The 23,002-nt window shown below is 50.8% G+C and overlaps 1 protein-coding gene across 1 annotated transcript in view; it reads right to left on the reverse strand.

Moving 5' to 3' along the window:
* PLD3 (phospholipase D family member 3) overlaps positions 1-23,002 on the reverse strand; it is a 533,798-nt gene that overhangs the window by 313,415 nt on the left and 197,381 nt on the right. The window lies entirely within an intron of this gene.

The raw sequence follows: 23,002 nt of genomic DNA on the forward strand, positions 1-23,002 counted from the left end.
TCATACTTTAGGAATTGTGTGGGTGGTGTAATGCTAAAATGAGACACACAAAGCACTTGCATAACTGAAGTTAGAGTATAAAAATACACTATTTATTAGGTCTGAATACACGGTATACAGTAACATTAACAGGTAAGTTACTATCAAACTACTACTATGCACCTATATAGATTCACAATGGGTGTTCTCACACTGAACACCAAAACTTTACTTTTAAGGCAGTTAAATAACATCAAATTCTGAATCTGAAATATACGAACACTGTGAGCCGTAAAACAAGCAAAACCGATAAGTAAATAAGAACTAGTTAAAATTCAAGGTAAGTATTCAGAAAGCAGTGGAGACACAATCATTTTAAAGTTCCCCCACGCTAAGGTGAGTAGGACTAGATCCTTAAGTGTCCCAGTCCCCAGAAATGACCTTTGCAGGGGCTGAAGAGACTTTTAGAATCGCAGAAACAGGTTTTGGCAAAGTATGTAAAAATGCTCCACAGTTGTGAACACAAATTTAAGTACCGGAGATTAGGGGCTCTCTCCCAATCCCACCACTGTAGGGGAATTCCTGAGGGTGGCAGCTCGGGTATGGGGTGGGGAGGTGTAGAATCCATGACCAGAACATCACTGATCACGATCAGGCAAGGAAGGGGGAGGTAGGGTCAGGACGCTATGCCCGTTTAACCCCAAGACTGGAGAGGGGTGGAGGGAGGTGGAGACAGCTATGCAAGCTCGTCCCCCTTACTTCACTTTCATAGAGTTCCTAGATTTGGTGGACCAACTTGTTTCTATTGTTCAAAACAAAGGGGGCTCTATTGTTGGTTCCATTGCAGGTGCTCTGGGTGCCACGGGTGCAGTGATAGCTTTCAGGATTGGGTCCAACCAACAGTGGTTCTGAACTCTAGTGAGATGGTTCCTGATGGTGGACAGTTGGGCCACCCAGCCATCCCGAGATACAGACCACCACAAGTCCCACATTGGCAGCAGAGTCCAGGACACAATGAAAGGGGGCAGCAGTGAAAATCACTGAACTCATGCTGCGGCAGGCACCTCACATGGCGAGAACAAAGAAACTTCTCCAAAAATGCCTCTCTTCAAGTTGAAGAGCAGCAACTGCATCAGGATTGTTGCTGGGCCACAAACTGGAGACCTGCAGAGTTTCACAGCAAAGCTTGGAACAGCGACTGGTGCAAAGCAGATGCCCCCGACATAGCTGGTTAGCCCACAGGATGGAAGGCTCCAGAGGGCAGGATCGGTGTGCAGAGGTCCGGACTGGTTGGTCCCACCAGCCTCAAGCATCAAAGCACTGATGTCTTCACCGGGACTTGGCTGGAGGCAATGATGGAGGTCTTCAATGGTCGTCCACGAGTTGAAACTCTTTGTAATAAGACATGGGATTCGAATAAGGGGAGTTTTCTTGAGCCTCAATAGAATGGTATATGCCGTTCTCTAGTTTAATCCAGACCATTCATTTGTAGCATCCCCTCTTACTAAGTTCTTATGTAACCGGGATAATCTGCTATGTTTGGATAGACACTCTACCCAATTGCCATGCAGTTGACCATTCATTCTCTGGAGGTGTACTACATTAGTTGCAGAAAAGCAGGAATAGATCCATTTTGTGTATATTGGCAATGATTTCTTGTTGCAAAGATTCCCATTGTATGCAAAGATCCTGAATGGGAGTACCACCCTAGGTCAATTCTGTGACTCAATTGGTCCATTGTAGGCTGCATGGCTATGATAAAATCCAGTGATCGGACTGGGCTGACCCTGGTGGCTGGCTGTCAGCAGCCACTGATAAAGGGCCTGGAGGAGTATCATGGAGGTTCACCCGCCACAATTATGAAACCAGTTTTAGGAACCCTAAAATCTCAGACCCTACTACATTCAGAATTCCTCAAGAGTTTCAAGACCGAAGGTTCCAAAGGTACCATAGGCTTAGATGACAGGGAGCCCACACTGAAGTGGGATGTGCTCAGAAGTTATGTCACCGGGCGGGGGACTTTACAGCTCCCCTTGTATACGGGGAAATGTAAAGAGAAACCTATGGCCCCTCCAGAGTCAGCAACATAAATAGACTCCCCTGATTGTTTATGTGAGCACCCCTATTCATAATCAAGCCAGTCTTGCCGTCCAAGACGAAAGAAATAGTGATGTCAACATAAACCCTGCTCACGTGCAGACAGGAAACGTCAGGCAAGGACCCAACCAAGGAGGACTAGCTTTGATACACCAGAGGACTTGCTTTGATACAAGGCGGAACACTGTTGAAAAAGTTAAGACAACTTTCCAGCTACACAGGTCTGCAGGAATATTGGTATTATTCCACATGAGCAGAGCAGTGCAAAGACGTGGTTTCAGCAGAGGTAGTGCTCACTCACTGTCTCCCTCACTATTGCCTACAGCACGGGAGCTCAAGGGTGAATAGGGTGTACATCATCATCATCCAGGCATGGATGGCCACACATGGACTTATGCCTGAATGATGATAAAACGGAAAACGGAACTCATCATCTTAGGCACTACCACCGGCTTAAAGAAATTAGGCCCTGCCTATTGTTCTTTCATGATCGATGGCCATAGCATCAAAGTAGGACAAGAGGTTAAAACACTAGGCCTTTATTTGGACTCTACCTTCTCCTTCAACAGACAGGTGAACACCTTAGCCTCTTCCACAGCTTACACATGCAAACTGATAAACTGATCCGTGCAGCCAAACCCTTTCTGTCTGACACCAGTTGCTTGACCCTTGCTAGAGCCCTCGTATTGTCCCACCTGGATTACTGTAACGCTCTCCATCTCGGGTCTTCCAAAGCCACCACCAGCAAACTGCAAATTCTCCAGAATACCATTCTCAGAGCAGCATTGGGCATCTCTAGAAGAGAGCATATTACAGCACACTCCCAACAGAATCACTGGCTCTCTATCAAAGACAAAATCATCCTAAAAACTGCCTCTCTCACTTACAAATCCCTCAATAACGCTGCCCCTATCTATTTGATCGGCAGATTTCATAGACAGACTTCCCTGAGACCCAAACAAATAGCCTACAAAGACTGCCTTTCTGTCCCCAACTTCAAACGTTCCACTATAGGGGGTAACAGCTTCCCAGTGAAAGCAGCTAAACTGTGGAACTCTCTACCGCCAACTCTCAGAATGGACCTGCCCCATCAGAATTCCGATCTAAGGTCGTTTTATGGCTGAAAGCGTAGGCCTTTGAATCACCTCCAGCTTGCCATCTGTATATATTGTATTGCCCGTTTGTACATACTGCTGCCCATCTGTATATATGTATATTTTCCCGATATTACCTTTACTATGTGTATGTACAATATCTTTTTGTTGTTGTAACTAAGCTTCGCAATTTCATGTAAATGCTGCGCACTGTTACCTGAGGGTATGACCGCGCATTACAAATAATAAAACAAACAAACAAGGGCAATCCAAATGAACACTCAACTACCATTGATAACCAGGATTGTGATCCACAATGACACGGCCCCAGCAGAGGATGCCAAATTAAGGAATACCAAGATGGCAGCACTTTCTGCGATTCCGACTGTTGAGTAGTCCTTCAGCGAATTTCCCAGCTAGACTATTAATGGAACGCAGGCTGGAGGCATTTACATGTCTGCGGGTAGACCCTGCTGCGCTATAAAAGATGCAGGTTTTTGGAGAGATATAGGAATTAGAGGCTGCAGGTGTGGGGAGCAGTGTACTATGTGGTGGTATGGTGAGTAGGCTTGAGAAGGCAAGGTGGTGGAGAGTGTAAGGAATTATCCACACATGGGATGTGGAGGCAGTCGAGTGTTTTCTAGTCTTTAAGCAAATTATATAGGAATTAGAGGTTGAAGATGTGGAGAGCAAGGTAGTAGGTGGCGGTATGATGAATAGGTTAGAAAAGGTGAGGTAGATCGAGAATTAGGTGGGGGAGTGTGGGGCGCTATAAGGAAGAGGTGGTAACACAACTAAGGAGGAGGGATTGAAGAAGGCAGAAACTGAGGCAGCATTGAGAACAGAGGAGAAGGTCAAAGAGGATGAAAGGAGACTGATAGAAAGAATAGGCAGGTACAGACCAGTGTAAGTGACATCCCTAGGGCCCACAGAGATTTTGGCTAAGATTCTTACCCATCTAATGCCTTGCTCACGTTCAGACAAGCTCACATTAAGACCAGCCAGCGTACCAAGAGTGGTGGGGCCCGATCTACAAACAAAAAGGAACAACATTCTGGCAATGTCTACAGATGCCAGAGTTCAGAAAATAGCGCTAGGGCACCAAAACCCCAAAAGTCTGAACGACTTGCTTTGACCGCGAGCCTACTAAGGCTTTGAGGGAGAAGGAATGATTGACGAACTACAGTGTTCAACGAAGTCCGATTTGTGTTCTTCGATATCCCACCATGACATTACAGTCCAAGCCAAACCAAACCCTTAGGCTCTGTGTTCTTTGAAGCCGGATACCTTGGTTTAAAGTGGTCCGATTCCTCAGCCATGACAATGACCAACTAGACAAATGATGGGCAGCTGCCTTAGTGCTCCTGTCACTCGAGCTGATAGTATCACATTAGGTAGAGACAGATCTCTGGGTTCTTTGCAACCTCTCCTTAGAAACGCTTCCTGGCAGTGAGATATCCACCTTCTAATAGAACTTTACAATTCTACCGACACATGCTCATCCCTATTACCACAGACTTCATACATTCCTAGCATTTACATTAACCTAAAGACACATATGCACATTCTTTTAACAAAAAATTACCCTAGCTGGCATACCTCCATGTTAAAAAGACTGTAAAAGGAGACCACTAGGGGGAGCGGGACAAGATGGCTGCGTAATAGTGCAGCTCCCGCTTCCTCCAGCATACTTGCGAGGATACCGTGCACCCAAGACCAAGTAGTGGCTGCCGGAGAGTAATTACCAGAACCGGAACGCCTGGGGCATCAGCAGAAGGGTCCGCAGCTCGGCTGACCATCCGGCAGAGGAAACGGTGTGGCTCTCCTGGCCTGGCGAGACAGCGGGGAGCGGGTGCTGCGGCCCGGACTAGAATTCACCGTGCAACTGCCGGCGTCCGAGGCCCAGAGCTCGTGTGAGGTGAGCTGCGACCGGCGACAGTGAGGTGCTACAAACAGAGGGGCGCAGTGGGCAGGGCAGTGACCTCTGTGAGCACGCACGCATTCGTCGGCTCCCCCGGGCCACGGAGTGCAGCGCCCCGGGACGGCTCCATTGACTGCTGCCGGGCAGGTCTGGGGCTGTGCTGGGCATAGCAGGCGCCTGCCCCCCCCCCCTTTTTTTGTGTGTATCCTGCAGTCAACCCTCCGTGGCATTATTGCAACCCCAGAACAGAAGGACTTTGCTGGGAAAGAATCCTTCCTGCGTGCCGCTGCAGCCCATACTAGTGCAAGTGAAGCCTGGGCCGTGCTGCTGGGAAACGTAGTAAAGCATCTGAAGAACAGCGATCTGGCTCCACATTTGGCCCCGTGGGGAACACGGGTGAGCTGGTGTCCTCCTCGAGGAGCCGGAGTGGAATCAGAGCGACCCGTGGGGAGCCGCCACTTGGGGCTCATACACTGGACCTGGCTCAACACTGGAGCGGTCTTGGAAGACCTGCATGTTGTGGATCGCCGCGGAAGAGAAACATGCAAGTTGGGAAGACACGTTGGGGCGTGCTTAGGAATAGGTGTAGCGTCCCAGCCCCCCCACACCAGGGGGGAATACAGTCCGGGGGACCAGGGTCCAGAGTGTGAAGAGGGCATCTTGTCCCTGGGCCCTTAGAACAGTGGCACAGCCTGTGGCCAACACCACCCCGAATGCAGAGCAGGAAGTGGGGTACCCCAGAACTGCAGGTCCACATATAGTGGTGGGGAAGGGACAACTGTGCGGCTGGGACACAGGGTGCCCCACCAGACGGCATCTGGGGCGACATTGGACATGAGCATGGGACTCCTGTGTTTTATTTTGTGACCCCTAAAGGTGTGCAGTGCTACTAGGAACAACAGAGGGGATATAGCCAACGACCACTGACACAGGAGTGGAGGAGGGGAGGTGTACAGAAAGGGTGCCCAGAACAGCGCGCTACCGCTACAGGTGTGGTCCGCGCGGCGCATAAAGGTTAGGCGCCAGAAGAGCGGCAGAGGGGAGCCACACTTGAATTAGAATACCCCACTGCAGGCTGAGTGTGGTAAGTTGAGACGATGGCTACAGGTATTGATCTCTATCAAAGAGGACATTGGCCACATATTAGCTGAGATAAAAGCCCTGAGGGGGGGACATCCAGTCATCGCTGACAGAACTGACGGGAAGAGTGAGTACAGTGGAGGGCAAGGTGGCGGCATTAGAGCATAATCAGCTCAATGCAGACATGGTGGAGATGCGATTGGACGCCAGAATGACTGAACTGGTTCTTCAAGAGGCTCAAAATTGATGATCTAGAAAATGGAGAGAGGAGAAATAATGTGAGGATACTGGGCCTGAAGGAGGCAGACAGGGAAACACTGAGGCAAGTTGAGGAAAAGGTTCAGAGGTTGATCCACCAACTCTTTGCAGCGGAAGAGGGCAGAACAGTACAGTTGGAGAGTGCACACAGGGAAGGAAAACCTTATGGAAATGGCCGCCATTCTATTGTCATCAGATTCTTAAGCTATAAGGACAGACAGGAGATTCTGAACAGAGCGAAGCAGCAGCAAGAGATTAACTTTGAAGGCTCCAGGGATACTATATACCAGGACCTCTCCAATCTCATTATGGCACAGAGAAGAGGTTGCAGGCCGCTCACGGCATGGCTGCGCAAAATTGGGATCCGCTACAGGTGGGGATACCCGTTCTCCCTGGAATTTGAGACCGAGGGGATGGAATATAGGATAACATCAATTGAGGAGGCGGAGCAGGCACTGCAACACTTGACATCGGCTGGGGGAAATCAGGAAAGGGCTCTGTCGGGTCCACAGGACTCGGCACCTGGAAAGACAAGTGCATGACCGACACCTGACAAGAAGAGGCGAAGGGCCCAGATTGGGTGGAAAATCTTGAAGCTCAGTGGCCCGTCGCCAAAGTAAGATCAGACACGCTCTGGACAGTAAGGAGACTACACAGTGCCGAGTTGTAAAGAGGTACTGAGACAAAGAATGGGAGGCTTGGGAAAGTAACGGTATTGATTGACTGATGGCTGGAGAGAGGGTGTCCCATCATTCCCGGAGTAGCCCTCGGTGACAGAGGGGGCGTCTCACATTCTAAGGTTTGGACCTCCATGTTGGAGGCGGTTTATAGTTCTACAGTTAAAGTTAGTTAAGGGGGTACATTTTGGCACCGGCATTGGCAGGGCTATACCACGATCGCTGGTGCAAATCTCCCCGGAATTAGTACGGACCATGCTTTGTGAGACACTGAACCCAGATGCTGAGATGGGTTTGACCAAGGCCATAATTAGCTATGGGGGTGAATGAAATGGTAAAGGGTTTGCGGGTGGACACCCTGAATGAAGGGTTAAATTCCCCCACTAAACGCTCTCTAGTAGTGCGTGAATTTCAGAAGGCTTCCTTAGATATCTTATTCCTGGCAGAGACTAGATTGGTGGAGGGAGAGGAGCCAGTGTTGAGAGGGGGAGGAATAGGAACAGCCCATTGGGCCTCTCGACCCAGGAAGAAGGGAGTGGTGGGGATACTCCTCCATAAACACTTAAGAATCCAGCATAGTGTGGCCACGGCCTTGTTACAGGGTAGACTGCTGATACTGGAAGGAATGCTTGATGGTGCCAAAATACTTCTGGCGGCGTTATATGCCCCCAACCAAGGGCAGGAAACCTTTATAAGAGAAGCACTGGTGGGGATACACGGGCAGGAGGCTGACCTTTTCATCATAGGGGGGGGACTTCAATGCTTGGGCGAATGCAACATGGGACAGGAAGACCAAAGAGGGAGGAGTGGGGGTAGGTGAAGATAGGTGGGGTCATCTGGCATATGCAATGGCACGATATGCCCTCCTGGACATGTGGAGATAGAAGCATCCAAGAGAAGAGGTACACATTCTATTCCCCTTCGCACAAGAGCTACACCAGAATAGATTACCTCCTTTTAAATAAGGAGCATGCCTCACAGTTGTTGGATAGTACAATTAAGCCCATAGGTTGGTCAGACAATGATATGGTGACAGGGACCCTTGAAATCTCCGGGTTGTCTAGACCTGATGGGGCATGGCGGTGCAATGACTCGCTTTGGAGAGATCCCCTCTTCTCCGATAGCCTGGGGGAGGACATAAGCAAATATTTCACGCTGAATGACACAGCGGCGGTGAGCCCAGAGATAGTATGGGATGCTGGGAAAGCTGTGTGGAGAGGAATATTTTTTTTTTTTAACTTTGTTTTTTATTGACATCATACACATAAGGTAGGGTGCGCGGGCAATCCCTGTCAGCAATACATTGAACAAGCATAGATGGCAGTTTACATTTTTTTTTTTTAAATCCAACTCCCCCCCCCCCCACACCCCACACAACTTTTTTGAACATACCAGGTCCAGAGGTGTCGCGAGTTATAGAAGTTGCAGAGAGAGCATTCAGAAATCAATACGTTATTAGACATTCAATTTGACATAGTGGGGTCAGTACAGTTCACAGCGAGTAAGGGGCCCAAGCGGGGTCCCTGAGGTTGGTGGGGAGACATGTGAAATGGGGGCGTTGAAGGGCGTACTTTACAGACGCATAGAGATGCAGTCGTCATTAAGAAGCACTGCGGTCCATTCCAGTATAAAATCCGACATGGTGTCATTTGTTATCGCAGAGAGTTTTTCATAGGTGAAGATCGACCTAAGTTTACAAAGCCATTCTTCCTTGGACGGAGCTAGGGCATTTTTCCATTTTTGAGCTATTGCTAGCCTTCCCTCAACATGGCCCCAATGACCCTTGGGAATGCGGACTGTTCTGTCTCCGGCATAGGAGTACCCAGGAGGATTTCCAGTGGCTGTAAGGTCGGGGAGTACCCTTCTATGTCCTTGATCCAGCTGAGCAGTTTCGACCAGTACACCTGAATGACCGGGCATCCCCACCACATGTGAAACCAAGTGCCCCGTTGTTGACATGTTCTAGGGCAAAAGTGAGACACCTCTTTAAACATCCTGGACAGGGTGGCTGGGGAGCGATGCCATGAGTGGAGTAACTTAAAGCTATGTTCCATGGCAGCGGTGTACAGTGAACCCGTGAATATAGCTTTAAAGATTGCCGACCATGTGTGGTCATCCAGCGTCATGCCCAGCCTTACTTCCCAAATTCGTTTGAAGGGCTGCCTACCCTCCAGATTAGCAGTTATCAATGTGCCATAAAACTTAGATAGGGAGCCTTTCCGGGAGATGCTTTTAGCTAGGACAGATTCAAAAGGCGTGAGGGGGCGTTTGAGGTCGGCGGCCCACCGAGGGTGGGTCAGGATCCCTTTCAGGCGCAAATATTCGAAGACTGAGGGCGGGTTGTCGCCCAGTGCCTCAGTTAGATGTTCATATTCTATGAAACCCTCCTCCCGAGAGAGTTGAGATGCCCTCTCCAGGCCCGAGTCCGACCATGCCTGTGCGTCTCTAAAGCCCTTGGTGTCCAGATCAATGGGGGGACCCCACAGCGATGTTAAAGGAGATGGCCAGGATGACAGCAGCTTGTTGTCCTTGTTCGGCTTCCAGACTGCCCAAAGGGCCGCTAAGGTTGGGTGCGCTCTGAGGTGGGGGGGGGGGAGCGCTTTAGGAGGGGCCCATAGCAGGTCCCTGACTTTTTTCGGGTGGGTGTGGACATCCTCAATGAAAATCCAGTATGCCCCCAGGTCGTCCCTCGTGTGCTCCAACATCACCCAGAGTTGAGCTGCTTTGTAATAAAGCCTAAAGTCCGGGAGGCCAAATCCACCATGAGACTTGGGGAGAGTTAAGGTAGAAAATTTGACCCTTGCTCTTTTGCCGGCCCAGATGAACTGAAGGACTCGGGACTGTAGTGTCTTTAAAAGGGCCTCTGGAATCACCACGAGGAGGGCCGCGAAGAGGTAGAGTAAGTGGGGCACGCTATTCATTTTAACAGTGACCATACGCCCAAACCATGAGAGTGTGAGAGGTGCCCATCGTTTGAGATCACTGCTAATCTTGGCCAAGATCCCCGGGAAGTTACATTGATTGTGACAGATCCCTGGGAATGGTGGTGCCCAAATACCTGGTGGAAGTCGGTTCTATTCTTACTCCCAGGATTTCGGAGTTATCCCCGATGTCATGGTCCCCGGGACCCATGGGCATAATGCTAGACTTGGACGTGTTCACCTTAAGCCCTGAAAAGGTGCCTTAGTAGTCTATAAGTCCAAATAATCAGGGTAGAGAGTCCTGAAGGTTAGTCAGGTATCCCAGGATGTCGTCTGCAAACAGGGAGAGTTTAAAGTCGCTATTGTCGCATCTAATCCCTGTGATTTGCTGGTCAGTTCTGATCGCTATAGCCAGGGGCTCCATTGCCAAGGCATGGAGAAGGGGAGACAAGGGACAGCCTTGACGGGTGCCTCTAGACAGGGCCAACGGGTCTGAAGTGCCACCATTGACCAGGACTCTTGCCGATGGGCCGTTGTAAAGGGCTGAAACCCAACCACAGAAGTTGTCTCCCAGACCCATTTTCCGGAGGACTCTACCCATATAAGGCCCCTCGACGCGGTCGAAGGCCTTTTCAGAGTCTAGTGAGAGGAGATAACCCTCCACCCCCTGCCTAGAAGCCTCTTGCATGAGATCCAGGGTCTTACGTATGTTATCAGATCCCTGATGACCCGGGATAAAGCCCACTTGATCTCTGTGTACTAGGGAAGGGAGGAGTCACGCCAGTCTGTTTGCTAAAAGTTTGGCCAATATCTTTAAGTCAGCGTTGAGGAGGGATATAAGGCAGTATGATTGACACTGAGCGGGGTCCTTCCCTTCTTTGGGGAGCACTACTATCAAGGCGGACATCATCGTGGGTGGAAGGGAGCCCAGTTCCAGTGCCGAGTTGAACATTCTGGCCAGGAATGGGGCCAACGTAGACCGATAGGTCTTGTAAAACTTAACAGTGAACCCATCATCCCCCAGAGGCTGTAACACTCTTTAAAGAGGAAATGGTGTCTATTAGTTCTTGTGGGGTTATGGGAAGTTCTAGTGTTTCTGCCTTATCGGGGGGGGGGGAGGCCTGGGATCGGGAGGGAGTCCAGGAAGTCATCTATTTTGGTCCCGTCCCCTGCATACTCCGAGCAATACAGCTGTTCGTAATATAGTCTGAATTGCTCAGCTATCTTGCTGTCTCTCACAGTCAAGTCCCCTTGCGGGGTACGAATGGAGTTCACCCTCCTGCTATTTCGGAGCTCGCGGAACCTCCAAGCTAGTATCTTATCCACTTTTTCCCCCTTTTCCATGTATTTTTGTTTCAAGAAGGACCGCTTCCTTTCCGTTTGACCCACCTGGAGGTCCGCCAGCCCAGAACGCAATCTTTGTAGCTCTTCCCATTGTCCGGGGAACATCTGCGTTTTCAGTTTCTCCCCCGGTTCGATAGCATCTATCTTTTCCCTCAATAGCTTCTCCTCGTGGCCCCTCTCCCTCTTTTTTCTCGAGCCTATCTCTATAAGGACACCCTAATGGTTGCCTTGAATGCCCCCAGACACCCATGACACCAACCTCCCCATTGTCATTGGTAGAAAAGTAATCTTTATGGCTTCTAAAAGGGTTTGGCATATTTCCTTATCGTGCAGGAGGAGGTTGTTACACCTCCACAGGGATCCGGATGCGGGGGCTGGAGGAATGCCCAATTTTACTCTAACCAATTTGTGATCAGACCAAGGGACAATCTCCACCCCCGAGTCCGTAACCTCACCCTGGAGCGTGGCGTCAACCAGAATGTAATCGATACGGGAGAATGCGTCATGAGGCTTTGAGTAGAAGGTGAAGTTGGGGTCTCGGCCTTGCTTAAAGGGTTGCGTATCACTCAGGCCCAGTTCTCCGTTGACTTCTTGGAAAACGTCCGCCAACTTTTTGTGGTAACGCAAGTTTGGACATGGGTTTACTGACTTCCTATCTCTCTCGGGGCATAGAACCATGTTAAAGTCCCCACCTACCAATAGGGTGCCCTCGGAGAAAGCCATAATTTTCTCTTTCATACCTTCCCAAAAGATATCCTGAGCCTCGTTTGGAGCATAAATACAAACCAAGGTGAACAGCCGGCCCCTACCTCCCCCTTGACCATAATATATCGTCCTTCCAGGTCCGACTTCTGAGCTTTGGACGACTTCCCCGGGAGAAACCAGGAGGGCCACTCCGCGTTTTTTAGCCCGGAAGGACGCCACATACACCTGATCGATGTTCTTGGCCCTTAGCTTGGGTTCCTTGCCCCGCACCCAGTGAGTTTCTTGTACAAACAGGAAATAAAGGCGGAGCCTTGAAAATTCTCTCACCACCAGCGACCTCTTTGTAGGTGAGTTAAGCCCACGTACATTCAACGACCCCACTGTCAAGAATTGAAGCGAATCATCCATCAAAACGATGATAGAAACTCATGGCTCCCTCCGAGGAGCGCAAAATGACAATGCTCCCGCAGAACCTCCGCACCCTTCTGGTGCCCAGAAACATTTCTATAAATGCAAAGTGGACCTGAAAACCTGGTGTGACCCAACAAAATCCCCAATAAACGAACCCCAACTTTTCCATCCCCCCTCCCCCCTGAACGCCTGGTTGATTAGCGGCTTCATCCAGTCGCCAGTCCAGGCCACCATGGTCTCCCCCAAACTCTTCAAAACAACAACTTGAGCCCCCGACCCCCTAGTCCTCATCCGTCCATGAACAGATGTGTCGCCTCCCCACTCACAGAATCAAGTACACGCTTGGTTGTCGGGCTCCCGGTGGCTGTTCAAGTGTTGGGCTGCTCCGGGGATGCCAGCGCCACTTCTGAATTTCCTGTGGCCTCGGACTTTACGCCTTTCCTGTGTGGCCCTCGTCCGTCCGGGGCCAGCTGGGGCTGTCTCGCGTTCTCGCTCGCCCAATTCCATGTTTGGATCATCCAGGAGTTCCTCCGACACCCTGCGAATATCGTCCTCCGTGACCAGGGCGTACTTGTAGCCGTCCAGCTCAAATAAAAGTGAGAAAGGGCATCCCCACCTATATCGGACCCCCTTGGTCTGAAGCATTTTCGTCAGCGGGGAGCAGAGCCGACGTCTCGCCAGGGTGAAGGCAGAGAGATCCTGATACACCAAGATCTGGGCCCCCTCCCAGTCCACCTGGCCTTTCTTGCGGGCCAGTTCAAGAATTTTGCTTTTCTCCGCAAAGTAGTGGAATCGTACTAGAATGGACTTGGGGGCCCCCCGTTTGCTGCACCTGCTCTATGGGCTCTGTCAATAGACGGTTCGTTCGTATTAGCCCCTTCAAAGAGCGATCGCACCATCGCGTTAGCAGCTTTTATAATGTCAGCTTGAGTTTCGCCCTCACGTTCCGGGAAGCCTAAAAAGCGCAGGTTACAGCGGCGTTCCCTGTTCTCCAGATTGTCAAGCTTTAGGGAACATTTCTCTTCCCTCCTCTCGAGGTCCGCCAGGCGCATGTCAAATTGCGTCTCAAAGATGTCGCTCGAGGCAGAGTTATTTTCTAGCGCCTGAACCCTGTCATCTATATTGTCCACTTTTTTGTCCAAAGTGTCCAGACGTAGCGTTATGTCCGCCCTGAAGCCTCTGATCTCCTCGAGGAGGGTGGCCATGCCCTTGGTGACCGTGCTAGTGTCTGTTAGTTCCTGATGTGTCGAGGCCGCCATCACGGGGCGAGTCGGGGAGCCAGGGTTCAAACGTCGAAATTTCTGCAGTGAATCTTTCTAGTTCATAGGCCTTCCCCGGCTCCTCTCCTCCCCGCGGGGCCCACCCCTAGGAGCCCCAGGTCCAGTGGGCACCGCTGCCGGGCCACAAAAAGCCTCCAAGCAGGTCCTGCCTGCTCGACGTCCAGGCCCCGCGCCCACTGTTGGGGAGGGGGGTTATTTAGGCCTATTCTCCGGTTCTAGGTCAATGGCCAGCTCTCTTCGCCCCCGATATAATGCAGAGCTTTAGGGCAGCCTCTCACCTCGTGGGGGCTCCGATGCCCCCTCGGCACATCACACGATCCACCGCCAGGTCAAGGGAGGGCCCGAAGCGGGGGGGGGGGGGATGGGTGGGCTGCTCGCTCTTCCAAGTCGCCGGTGGGGGGTTCCGCTCTTGCCGGACTCCGATGGGGGGGTCGAGGGGGCGAATCAGGTCTCGAATGGGCCCTCCTCGGCCAAGTCCACTGAGCGCTGGGGCCCTAGGCCGCAGCGCAGGCCTCCGTGCCCGATGCGCTGCTCCGGGGTGCGGCCCAGTGGCGGGAAGTCGTCCAAAGTGTCGCATTGCCCTGCCTGAGCTCTGAGGTACGGGGGGCCGCTGCGATCAGGTTTTGGGGGGGGCTGCTCTCCCCACGCTGTCCGATAAAGTTGCAGGCCTCACCCTATCCGCGGCTCTCTGTTGTTTTAGTGCGGAGCCGCGGGAGGGGGGGGCACTCCCTCCCTCCGATCTTCGCGGGCTCACGAAGGCGCCATGTCGGGAGACCGGAGTTGGGTTATTCAGGTGCCCCACGATGTTAGAAGGCTGCGGTGGGGGTCGGCACTTCACTCCAGGGGGTTCTGGGGGGGCTCAAGTCCCAAAAATGGCACCCTTTGGAGGAGACAAGAGGAGATGCGTCATGCATCTCTGCGCCCCCTGGTGGTTCCTCCGTGGAGAGGAATATTAATGAGGGAAGGGGCAAGGAAGAAGTGAGAGAGGGCTGATAGAGAAGAGGCTTCTTGAGGACATAATAAAGATGGAAGTGGAGCTGCATGCGGGAAGAGGAGACACAGAGGAACTTAGAGATAGGGTCCAGGCTAAAAGGGCAGAATTGAAAGTCCTGGGTATAGGGGAAACGGTATGGAAGTTGAGATACCTGAAGCAGCGCTATTACGAGAGGGGAGATAGAGCGGATGCACTTTTGGCATCACGTCTCCGCTCCCAAAGGGCAGAACGATGGGTCACACAGGTAGGGAAGGAAGGGATTGGAGAGGGGGTACGGCGGACGCCAGGTGCTATAGCAGATGGCTTTGCGTGCTACTATGAATCACTATACGCAACCGAAATGGAGGCGGGAGTGGGGAGATAGGGGAGTACTTGAGAGATGTTCACATGAGTAGGCTTACCGCACCTGAGGTTGCACATTTGGACAGCCCATTTACAGAATAATAGGTCCAAAATGCCATAGCCCACCTGCCCAAAGGAAAGGTGCCTGGGGAGGACGGATACAGAATTGAATTCTATAAGAAATACTCTGGAATCCTGGCCCCGCACTTGGTGAAATTATATAACCACATTATGGACACAGGGAGAGCCCCGGCCTAGTTCTTGGATTTCGGTCATCCCTAAGGAGGGAAGAGACCCAGCGCACTGCTCATCTTATCGTCCGATTTCCCTCTTGAATGTGGACGAGAAAATGTGCACTCGCGTCCTAGCGACGCGATTTGAGAGTAAACTGCCACGGATAATACATCCCGATCAAATGGGCTTTCTTCCAGGAAGGCAGGGTCCGGATGAGATCAGGAAAACCATCGACCTGATGGTGCACGTGGGGAATTGTCCCGGGGATAAAGCACTGTTGAGTTTAAATGCCGAGAAGGCATTCGATAGGGTGGAGTGGGCCTTCCTCTTTGGGGTTCTAAGACACATAGGGGTGGGAGAAAGAATGTGCAGAGCTATCAAGGCGATTTACATGGGCCGACAGCTAGAGTTGTGGTTAACGGATCCAAGTCTAATTAGTTCCAGCTGACTAGGGGTACCAGGCAGGGCTGTCCATCGTCACCTCTACTTTTCGCCCTGGCTTTGGAACTCCTGGGTGAAAAGATAAGGGCCGAAGGGGAAATCGAGGTGGGCCAACAGATGTATAAGATCAGCAAGTATGCTGATGACATTCTCATGTATCTTGCTGACGCAGGAAACTCACTACAGACCGCCCTGAGAGTCATAAGGGATTATGGGAAGGTGTCCGGATTTAAGATTAATATTGACAAATCGGTCATTCTCCCTATGGGTGAGGGCTCTCCGGAACAGCTTCACAGATGGTCGGAACTGGGGATACCAATAGAAAGGGACTGTATAAAGTACTTGGGGGTACGCATACCGAGGGAACTGGAGAGAATATACGAGTGTAACTTTTCCCCTATTATGCACAAATTACAAGGACATGGAAAAGTGGGGAAAGCTGACTATCTCGTGGATTGGGCGCTTAAATGCACTTAAAATGGCAATTCTTCCCTGTATGCTATATTTATACCAGGCACTCCCAAATGACATACCGGGAATTCATTTTGATGACCTTAAGAAGAAGATGCTTAGATTCCTCTGGCAGGAGGGGGGGGGCGACAGAGGGTGGCTTACAAGCTACTGATCCAACCGAAGGGAAAGGGAGGGGTCGGCTTGCCCGAGATGCAAACGTACCATAGGGCTGCTCAATTTAGGGCCCGGGTCCCTCACCTGCATATGGACAAGGACAAGCAGTGGGTAGGAATAAAACATTACAGCTTCCGTCTGGTCACCCTGGGGGAATGGCTAAAGGGGATTCGTCTGCACAATATCCTGGGCCTGCTACTTGAATTTTGGAGTGAAAGGAAGGGAATGAAAGGAATCACAACCTGGCCTTCCCCGTTGAGCCATATATGGGTGCCACCAATTCGGGATGTCATCCCGGGTCATGAACGTTTCCAAGACTGGTTTAAGGCGGGGCTTGAGCGGGTGGCACAAGCCGTTAAGAAGGATGGCTTTCTGGGAATAACTGAACTTGAAGCAGCCCTCGGGTTAGGGACCCTCTCTGTCTTTAAACACTTACAACTAAAGGGGGCTTTGATGTCAAGTAGGTGGAAACAGAAACTACAAAGAGACTTGACATGCGGCGGGCACTAGGGGGCATATTTCAAAAATGTACCAAGCACTATTGGAGGCAAGGGGGGAGGAGTTGGGCGCACTCAAGAGGAGATGGGAGTGGGAGGGTGACTTGGGTGAAGAAATAGACCCGGACCAATGGGAGCGGCTCTGCCTGAGCGCCCATCGAACATCAGTAGCCTGCCAATACAAGCAACACAGGCTAAAGTTATGCTACAGGTGGCATTGGGACCCGGTATTGCTGGGGAAGATGTATCCTGGCTCCGACCCCCACTGCTGGAGGGGGTGTGGGCTCATGGCAGACTATTGGCACATGTGGTGGAAGTGGGCCAAGGTGCAACACTACTGGAAGGAAGTGCTGGTCTGGGTCAGGGACCTGGAAGGAGTGGAGAGGGAGATGGACCCACTGCCGATCCTGTTTGGGTTTGACACAGCAGGGGAGAACTGGAGGAGGTTGCCGCATATGCCGCACTTTCTCCTGCTGGCGGCGAGGGCTTGTCTGGCGGGGGGTTGGAAAAGGGAAACACCCCTGAGTAAAAAGTAATGTGCAGCAAAGGCTTTGGACCTATACAGGATGGAGGAATTGACAAGGATACTGCACAGTAGGACGCCCACGAAAGCCATCGAGTGGGCACCGTTTATGGAGGCATATGACCCAGAACATAGGCGGGAGGAGGAGGAGAAGGAGGAGGAGGAGGGAGAGGAGTAGGAGGGGGTCTCCTGATCCCCCCATCACGGAGTTAAGACTTTATACCTGGCCCACCGAACCTGAGTGAATGAGCTGTGTGAAGGGGCAGAGTAGCGTGTGGGTGGAACCTTGTGGACACTCGGGCTCTAGGACGCCCACCCAGATATGCAAACAGCAAAAGCATAGGAAAGAAATGATTAATAAAATCCGGAGAGGATGTAAAAGAGGTTTACTTGATCCGGCCAGAACACTGTAGGGGATAGGGAGGGGGCAGGTGTTTTGGAATTATTTTAGGAATGGGGGAAAATGTTATAAAAAATGGTATCCATAGTGGAGAAGTATGGGGGCTTCCCGCAATGTAATACTGATTTGTGTAAACCAATAAAAAAATTGATTAAAAAAATAAAAAAAGGCAGCTGCAAGAGGATGGAACATTGGTGCACTGATTGTAAAACATGCATGTGCTGAAGTTCAAATACCCATAATTGCAGATGCTAATCATTCCTAAGCAGGGGCCACTTAAAGGTAGTGGTGCTCTAGGGAGTAATTTAGGGTTTGCCAAAAGTTGGAGGCACATCGCACAAACGGTCTAACTTAGCAGTTCTTAGAGGTCCCTTTGTTGTGTTCCAAAGTATCTCACTTGACAAAATACCTCCCTTGCAGAGCAACAATCCCATGGGTTCTTTTCTGAATGCAGTGCAAGGAGTGCCTCTGTTAAAACCACAAACCAATGGTAACAACTGCTTTGTTAACGTGTAGCATGAAGAGCCTCAAGACAAGCAAAATGCAGAGCATCATGGTTTACCTCCATTTGCAGTATTGCATTCAAGTTTGTAACTTCTGGAGGATTAACTCTGGACTGGGTGCTGCAAATGGTGGATGGAATGTAGGGTATGGAATCTGGAGTGAGAGGTTGTTGTGTGGAAAAAGGGTTCCAAGAGAGTCCGCTGGCCCAGTGATAGCGGATTGCTATGCTGGGGGCTGCTATGCAGCATCTTAAATGCTGATAAAGGCGCTTAAATCGTAATACTGTGCTTGAGTACCTTTACATCATAAGCGACAAGTCCACAGTGTCGGCAGTGCCCCCTGTGGTGGATCAGACACATTAGGAGAAAGGGGCTCACTTCCTGCAGCCCAAATGGCCTGCAAGTTCTGCGGCTCTTCTGTGACCGGCCAGCTCCCACCTCCAATTGAGTGGCCATCCCTGTGTGACAACAGTGCGGTCCGCACGCACCATTGCCCGTACCAGCAGAACGCAACTGGCGCGTTGCAGAGGAAAGCACCTCTGCCCGTGCAGCACACATCATACGTCGTACGTGCCACTCGCCACCTCAGTAACAGAGGCTGCTGGTTGACAAGCAACAGAGATGAACACTAATGTACGCTGGGAAGCAGTGTGCATGTTAACTCAGGTTGGAACAATAACATGCATGGGAAGCTCATGTTAAAAGCTATGTTGTTTCCTTTGTGCTAATCACGGATTGCAAGCACCCAATTAAAGACTGCAGTATAGGGTCTGCTGCTTATTAAATCATCGGGTCATCATTGGCCTCCTGCGTGCCATGGGAGGCAGTGTGTGCCTCGAGCATATAATACTGGCTTTGTTTGGGATGGAGTGAGCAGTAGACAGAGAGCCTGATCACCAGTTGGGTGGTATCCCTGCTGGGATACCGCCTAACTATATTAGCGTTGGCGCCCACCGGTCCGGCGGTAATACGGGTTGGGCGCTAACTGTTAATTCCCATTCCCCATTGGGTCCATTGGACCCAGTAGGGGATTTTTGGTGCAATTACCGCATGGTAATACTGCCGGATGTAATTGTGCCGGAAATGGGCATTTTTTTCGGCAAATTTATCCCCAGCCCAGAGGTAGGGGTAAATAAGCTAGACTTGTGATAGGGCCAGCCCTTAAATGCGGCGGTAATATCATTACTGCCGCATTTAAGGGCTACCGTCCAACTCGTGATGAGGCCCAGCGTGTGATAGCAGCGTAGCACTGTGCCATGGCTATGCATAGTGGTCTGGGCCCCCCATTTTTATGGCATCTCCCGTTCCGAGCTAAATTAAATGGGGAAGTGGAAGAAGGTTCAATTTCGCCATGGACAGGAAGGTGTCACTTTTGATGGATTTTTTGAGATATGAGTGTCAACATCTTTGAAACATTACTGGAGTGTGGGGACGTGGCATATACTGATGTTTTGAATTAGATGAATTAGTTAGATATTGCTATGTTGAAATCAATCCTGGAGCAGCACAACTTTGGAGTTCGAGTACAGGAGAACAGTGAGAGTGTGGAAAAGTACATTACGACACTGTGCCATTTGGCAAGAACGTACAAGTTTGGAAGCTTCTGTGGATGAGCACATTAGCCATCAGTTTATGATACTTTGTAGCAACAATAGGAACAGAAAAGATCTGTGGTTGAAAAACGATCCCAGTTTGTAGGAGGTGATCAATCTTGCAAAGAGGGTTGAGCACTCAATGGTATGTGTGGCTAAATTGACTAAAGCTGAGAACAAGGGAATTGGCCAGGCCCCGGATATCAGAGGGGAGGAGAGGTTGTGTTTCCAATGTGCCAGCAAGACTCACTATGCCGGGTCTCCAATGTTCCCAGGAACAAAAAGTGAACAGTTCCAAGTGCCAATGATGGGGACGTTTCGCTAATTGTTGTGACAACCTTTAAGTGGAACCAACTAAGCAAAATGTGTTTTATGTGTCTGGTGAACAATATGCATTGTCGGAAGAAGATGCTGAAGAAGATGGTGGCATGATTACCGTAAATTTTGTGGGGGACAGAGTAACGAGTGTGAGAGTCAAGAGGCAGAGATTTGCGTGAATGGAAGAAGAGTTTGAATGATGGCGGACTCGGTTGCCAAGATATCTCTGATGTCGCGAAAGGTGTTTGAGGTGGTGTGTGGGAATGACGAGTCACTGATACTACCAGATATCAAACCGAAGGGCTATTGCATGGACAGGGCAGAAGGAAGAGAGTGTATGTGATGAAGAAGGGAGCAACATTGTTGGGAGTGGTGTGAGAGTAAAACAAACTTAACATACGCCTATATCCAAACACTAATGAGCAGGTCCTGCATGTGTGACAGATAGTTCAGTTGAATGATAGTGAGATGTACCGAAGTGTGTTTGTGAAGGGTGTGGGAAAAATAAAAGGGATGAGGCACCAGATAATTTTGAAGAAGGGCAGGGTGCCAACTTCGGCTAAGCTATTCCCCGTGCCATTGGTTCTGCGAGAGGGGGTGAAAGAAGAGCTCAACAAATTCTGTGAGATGGGAATAATTGAAAGGGCAGTGGCGTTCAATGGATTTCACCAGTGGTTGTGGTGTAGAAACACAGTGGTGAATTGTGCTTATGTGTGGACCCAACTCAACTAAAGTGTGTGGAAGTTGAAAGGCACCCATTACCAAATATTTCAGAAAGGCTAGCTATGATTGGTAAGAGAAGAGTTTTCACAAAATTTGGACCTGGAATTACCCCATCACCGAGCTCGAACAGGAATCGCAAAAGGGAACAAGTTACTTACCTGTAACTGTTCTCCAGCATGGGTCTGGCATGGATTCACATGCTCATGAATATTCTCCGTCGTCAGGCTGGGAATCCTTGGTAAAGAAAAAAAAATCAGTTTCAGTTTCGTTTCTGAACTGTCTTTCTCCTAATAACCAATCACTGGTCTCTGGGTCATACTGCTCCCAGCCAATGACTGCCCTCTACCTAAGCCCCTCATATGGCAGCCATCTTCAGATTTGGTAGCACTTAAAGTGGCAGTAGGACCAAGAGAAGAGCCGCAGAGGGCTAGGAGGGAGGGTTCGCAAATTAATCCATGCCAGACCCATGCTGGAGAACAACAGTTACAGGTAAGTAACTTGTTCCTTCTCCAGCATGGGGTCTGGCATGGATTCACATGCTCATGAATACAAGAATACATAGCAGTACACACATGCACAACCACGGGAGGTGGCAAGGCTAAACATTAAGCATTTACATCAAATCAACATTGAGCAACTCTTACCCCCCTCACCAGGCCCACCTTCAGGCGAACAGGTTGCGCAGCACTGCCTGGCCGACTCTGGACTCCTCCCTGGAATCCCGGTCGACCCAGTACAATCTCATGAAGGTGTGTGTCGACCTCCACGTAGCAGCCCTGCAGATGTCCAGCAAGGGCACACCAGACAGGAACGCTGTGGTAGCAGCGATCGCTCTGGTTGAATGGGCGCTCCGACGGCGGGGCAACGGTTGGTTTGCCAACCAGTGACAGTGCATGATGCAGCCGCAGAGCCAACTGGAAATGGAAGCTTTTGAGAGGGCTTTCCCTTGGTTCACAGGTCCAAAGTTTACAAACAGCTGTGATGTCTTCCGAACGCTCTTTGTGCGGTCCACGTAGAACTTCAGCACTCTAGCCACATCCAGCGAGTGCAACGTCCTCTCGTCCAGCAACGAAGACGACGGGAAGAAAACAGGCAATACCAAGGGATTGTTGAGATGGAAGTCCGACGGCACCTTGGGCATGAAAGAGGGGTGCGTCCTCAGCACCACCCTTGTCGCGTGGAATGTCAGGTAGGGCGGTTTGCAGGAGAGGGCCTGGATCTCTACCACTCATTGTGTGGAGGTGATGGCCACAAGAAACGCTGTCTTCCATGATAGGAACTTCAATGGTGCCAAATGCAGCAGCTCCAATAGTGGTCCAATGAGCCTGCTCAGCACCACGTTGAGCTCCGACGCCGGGGCCGGAGCATTCACCGGCGGGAATGATCGGAACAGTCCCTTCATAAACTCCTTCACCAAGCGATGAGACCCCAGAGATGCTCGCCCTGGAGTTCTGGTGTAGTGGGAAATCGCCGCCAGATGCATCTTGATGGAGGCATGAGCTAGCCCCGCTTTGGCCAGTGACAGTAGATACGGCAGCACCTGAGGGGCCGTAATCCGCAGGGGGTTAATCTTCTGTGCACAGCACCAGAGAGAGAACCTCTTCCATTTGTGTCCATATCACTTGAGAGTTAAGGACGCCCTGGCCTTTGTAAGCACCTCCTTGCAGTCCGACGGGATATAGTACCTTCCCAACTCTAGTGCTGCAGGAGCCAAGCCTGCAAGTTCAGCAACCCCGGGTCGTGGTGGAGGATGGCGCCACCTTCTCTAGCGAGGAGATCCGCATCCGTCGGCAGTTTGACTGGGGGGGGGGGGATGCTGACATGTCCAGAAGGTCCGGGAACCAGATCTACCTCAGCCACGCCGGTGCGACGAGGATCATCCTGCACCGGGATCGTTTCAGTTGGTTGATGAGTCGCAGTAGCAAAGGAAACGATGGGAACGCATACAGGAACAGTCCGTCCCAGGGGAATGAGAAGGCATCGCCCATGCTCCCCGGCTGTGGAAACCTGCTGGCGAACCTCCGGCACTTGGTGTTCATCC

This window comes from Ambystoma mexicanum, chromosome 2p (assembly GCF_040938575.1).
Source record: "Ambystoma mexicanum isolate Mex_15411 chromosome 2p, UKY_AmexF1_1, whole genome shotgun sequence".
NCBI lineage: Eukaryota > Metazoa > Chordata > Amphibia > Caudata > Ambystomatidae > Ambystoma > Ambystoma mexicanum.